The 5,272-nt window shown below is 41.8% G+C and overlaps 1 non-coding gene across 1 annotated transcript; it reads left to right on the forward strand.

Moving 5' to 3' along the window:
- Positions 1–1,051: 1,051 nt before the first annotated feature.
- On the forward strand, positions 1,052–1,123 carry TRNAW-CCA (transfer RNA tryptophan (anticodon CCA)). Its single transcript has one exon. It is a non-coding gene; the product is annotated as a tRNA-Trp (tRNA).
- Positions 1,124–5,272: the final 4,149 nt, after the last annotated feature.

The following is a 5,272-nucleotide window of genomic DNA, read 5'->3' on the forward strand; positions in this document are numbered from 1 at the left end:
CCAGCCTCACAGGAGAGTTTGTTGGAGAGACCTACGGGGTACTAGAATGTGCACAAGCCCACCCACCTGGGAACCAGCACCAGAAGGGCCCAGTTTGCTTGGGGGAAGTGGCGGAAGGGACTGAGGTCTGACAGAGAGCAAAGCACCACTGTTCCCTTTCAGACCCTGCCCCCACATTCAGTGTCACAAAACAGCGACTGGGTTGAACAATGACACGTGGACATTAACTAAAGAGGGGAATGTGGGTGGGAGAAGGGTGTGCAGGGTGAAGGGGAATAAAGGGGGGGGGGAATGGGACAACTAATAGCATAATCAATAAAATATATATAAAAAAGAAACATAGCACATCAAAATATTAGCACTGGGATTTTCAGTGACTAATCTTCTTTCAGATAACATTACTTTCCGCAAAGAAAATATTCACTTTTATAGTTTAAAAATAATAAAGTTACTGAGTTTTCAAAGCTTGTTCGTGAAGTCCTCTGTTTCGGGCTGGGGAGTTACCCAATTCCTTTTACTTTCCTTCTTAGGGAAGGCCTGGAAAAAGGAACTCCAGACCCAGCGTGGTGTCGGCCACCTCACCGAGTGTTCTTCGACCCTCCCAGCAGTGACCCCGAAATTATGAGCTGGGGGCGGGAGACCCGGCAAGTTAGGCCCCACGAAACTCGGGGACCCCTTCCGACCAGCACAGGACCCTCTCATTTCTCTGCTGCAGTCGGCCAGGCCCCGTGCCCTCGGCCCCGCCCAGCTTGTCCCTCATCCACCGGCCTCCGCCCTCCCTTCCAAAACCTCCCAGGTCAACCCCATGTGTGTCGCTCAGACACCGACTGACAGGATCCGAGTCTCCGCCGGCGGTGGTTCCACTTTGGCGCCGCAATCAGGCTCGGATGCCCCAGAAGCGCCCCTTTCCCAAATCCCGAGAAGCTGCATTGGAACTTCTTTCGAATGTATACTGGAATTCAAAAAAGACTACACGCTTCATCAAATCCGCTAGCCAAAACGCCGCAGGCACAGTGAGGCCTTTAATAATGTAGAGTCTTCTGCTTGCTAGGACCTCGTGGCGCAATGGTAGCGCGTCTGACTCCAGATCAGAAGGTTGCGTGTTCAAGTCACGTCGGGGTCACGTCTGGTTCCCTTTTTCCAGTGAGTGAAAAATTTGGCCTCAAGACCTATGTGTCGTTCTTCCAACAGTACCGAAAACCCTGCTTTTTCTTTCATCACAAATATAGGACTCATCAACTTGCAACTGCGAGAGGAAGAACGTTCCTTCTGGCACGGACACCAAGCGCTGAGCCAGGCCTCCGAGTGACCCGGATACAGCTTGGACAGACACAGCATTGTACAGGCGGGCCCACGCCCACCTCCACTTGCTCGGACTTCCTTGAGTTGCCCTTGAGGACGCCTGCTCCCCCGCCCCGCCCCTCTCGCTTCCGCAAAGCCACGCCCACTTGTACCTTGTGGATAATTTCATTCGCCCCGGAAAGGCGCAGAAGTGGACCTTCAGTCCTAGGAAGGACTGGTGCCTTTTGTGGGTCTCCTCCTTGCTTGTTTGTTTGTCTTTTTCTTTCTGCCCCACACGTTCCTTTTGGTGGTCATTCTCTAACCACCTGAATTGTCTCCAACTCTTAGTAGCTTTATGGATTTAGCTACGTCCATTAAGCCTGGATATACGTCAACATTTGTGAATAGTTTAAAAAAATAAAAAGCTCTGTTCACCAGCAGATGAATGTATAGAAAAAAAAGCAAGTTGCATAAAATATTGAAAACAAAAAATGTAAACACATGCTGTTAATGCATCTGTATAATGCTATGAATGGGAATTACACATGACAACTCTGGAATATAGGTTACCTCTGGGAATGAGGAAGAAGAGGTACAGACAATTTCTAACTTTTGTTAAATGAACATTTTCAAAATGTTAATATTTATTAAATCTGGCTAGAGAGTTCATGGAATCTAATGTTTTGAAACATGGGTTCCAGGTTAGAATTAACTCTACATTAATAGTCCAAAACCTCCAAGTCAAGAATTTAATTTATAATTTCACAGGTTAGTAGGACCCATGCCATGTTGGCAGAACTATAGAGTTAAATTCTCTATGAAAGAAACACATTCTCAAAAGAGGTCTTCTGGTTTTTATACATGTAAAGTCCCAATCAAAATTTGCTCATAATATATTTTATTTTTAAAAAGAATTTATTTATTTTTAGAGGAAAAAGGAAGGAGAAAGGGAGAGAAACATCAGTGTGTGGTTGCCTCTGGCACACCCTGGTACTGGAGACCTGGCGGCAACCCAGGCATGTGCCCTGATTGGGAATAGAACTAGCCACTCTTTGGTTCACAGGCCCATGCTCAGTCCACTGAGCTACACCAGCCAGGGTTCATAATATATTTGAAAAGAAAAGAAATTGTTATAGGAGACCTTGTGAATCAGAACAAGCATTGGGTCCACAGACTTCAGATATAGAGATTATCAGTTACAGAATGCACAATTATCCATTTAGTATCTCAAAAATAAGAGGACTAAAAAAATGACCATAGAACAAAAGACAATAAAAATAACCAAGTGTGTTTTAAATAACTAAAAATATATATTTCTAAAAATGAAAGATTTAATGTTTGAAATTAGAAAAACAATACTTATACTAAACAGCAGGTAAAACAGAGCTAAAAGAAGAATTAATGGAGTATTTTGGTTGTTACAAATATGACCACAAATTCTTGACACTCCTTTTAAAAGGTGATGCCTAATTCTCTTTCCCTTCAGTACTTAATGCTGTGAGTCTAGCAAAAAGAAAAAAGCAGAAGTTATGGTGTGTGACTTTGGAGACTAGGTCATAAAAGAAACTCTGGTTTCCCACTCCTCTCTCCGTGGGTCACTGGCTCTGGAACAGCCAGCTGCCATGCAGTGAGAATGTTTAGAAAGTGCTATAGGGAGGGTTACTTGAGGAACTGGAGCCAATAGCCATGTGAGTAAGCCCAATCAAGCTTTCCCATGTCTGCAGCCCCAACCAACACTTTTGACTCCATCCTCATGTTAGACTCTCAGCCAGAACCCATCAGCCAAGCCACACCTGAATTTTGGACCCTCAGAAACTGTGTGAGGTAATAAATGTTAAGATCTTAGGTTCGGGGGTTATTGTTTTGTGCAGCGATAGATAACTCATACAAAGATAGAATTTAAGCACATGAGAAGGCAAATAAAGAGGCAAGGAGTTAGAAAATATAGGGTGGGGAGAATGAAGTGATATCAAGGATGCAATGAGCAGGTCTAACATCAGCCTCAATGGAGGTCTCAGAGAGAGCTAATAGAGACTATAGGGAAAAGTAGTGTGTGGGGCTATGATGGCTAACAACTTTTCAAAACTGATGGAAAACATGAGTCCTTACTTTCAAGAAGCATACTCTATCTAATGGGGGACTCAAGAGTTGGAAAATTTTAGTTTAATGTAATAGTTAATAAGCCTGGTTGTTAATGCATGTGAAAAGCTATTGTTTCAGGAACTGAAGGTACAGCCCATCCTGACTCCAGGGGATCACAGGCAATTAACCTTTGTACTCCAAAAGAGACCATGAACAGCCAAGGTGGTATCTGAGCCATTGTGTTCCAGGGAGAGACGGTCCACCGCCCAGGACACAGATAAAGAAAACCACTGAGGACACAGGACACAGATAAAGACAATTGCCAGTCAGTGGATGAAAGGATGCTAGGGAAATTGCCTGACTACAGCTTTTCTGTGATTGACATTCTTTCTGAATTCCAAATCCCTTACCTACACTTTTTCCCCCTTATAAAAAGCCTGGCTTGAAAGGAAGTGTAAGATGGTCTGTTAGGGTACAAACCCACATCTTCTCAGATTGCTGACCATCTGAATAAAGCGCCCATAAAGATTCAATTCCTGTCTCTGCTTATTGCGTCTGGTAGGTGACAGGCAGCTGGGGCACCAGCTTTTCTGGTTTCATGTCCTAAGCATGATAAGGAAATAGAAATCTATACCTATATACAGCATAAGAAAACTGCACAATGTAAGAAAGTAAAGATTTGAAAAACAGCCATGGGGGGAATGATCAATTATCTATAAAAAATAAAACTAAAGCTGAATTCTGAGAAGCAACAAGTCAGAGAAAGTACACTAATAATTCCACAGTACTGAAGGAAAATGACTGTCAACATGAGATTATATACTTAGGACCTTATCTTTCAAACAAAGGAAATGACCAGCATCCCTCTCTGAAGGATTCAGGGGTCTCCAACCTTTTGGTGTCTCTGGGCCACACTGGAACAAGAAGAATTGTCTTGGGCCACACATTAAATACATTGTGACACATAATCACAAAAAAATGTCATAATGTTTTAAGTAAATTTATGACTTTGTGTTGGGCTGCATTCATAGCCATCCTGAGCCACATGCAGCCTGTGGGCTGAAGGTTAGACACCCCTGGAAGGTTGTCTGATGTGCAAGAGCCAGTGAGCAAAGGCAATGGTAAACTTGTGGGTATAATTAACTAACATACCTTGACCATATAGAAACAATAACGAATTACAAACCTATGGAGTTGAAAAATACTACTGGACAAAATAATACTGGACAAGAACAACATACAAGTCAGAGTAATGTGGTTATATTGTTTTAAAGGAAGGACATTTACTAACCAGAGGCCATATTAAGTATGTTAAAATGTAGGGTAATCCCTAAAATAGAGATAATTGGTTGATTACGCAGACCTAAAAAATCAATTAAAGGTACTAAGACTTGAATAATAAAATTAACAACCTTGATCAAATGCACATGGATAGAAATCTGCATACAACAATTAGAGAACTGGTTTTGAATTCACATGGACCAATTATAAAAATGTGACCACCTTCAAAACCATGAAGTAAATGTCAACAAATTTCAAAGTGTAGCTATCACTCGGGTTGCTCATTTTGGACCCAATAATGTTTAAAATAGAAATCGGTAAGTCAAAACATACTAAAATTAGGATATTAGGTTGAGGCATGAGGAAACGATTCTATTCCTGTTTTAACTAGCCTGTGAACTTAAACTTGAATTTTCAGTTGTGCACCAGTGCCTGGATTTACCCAGATGCCATAGATACACCTCTGAAGGATTTAAGAAGAAACATTTTTTTCTTAAGAAGTGTTTAAAAACATTTCTAAATTACTTCATAGGTCAAAGACAAAAATCAGACACTTACACAATAGTAAAAATAGAGGTCTAAACATTGAAAAGAAGGTTGTAAAACTATTGCTACTTGCAGATGATAT

This window comes from Artibeus jamaicensis, unplaced genomic scaffold, assembly GCF_021234435.1.
Source record: "Artibeus jamaicensis isolate MK-2021 breed Jamaican fruit bat unplaced genomic scaffold, CSHL_Jam_final contig_419, whole genome shotgun sequence".
Classification (NCBI taxonomy): Eukaryota; Metazoa; Chordata; class Mammalia; order Chiroptera; family Phyllostomidae; genus Artibeus; species Artibeus jamaicensis.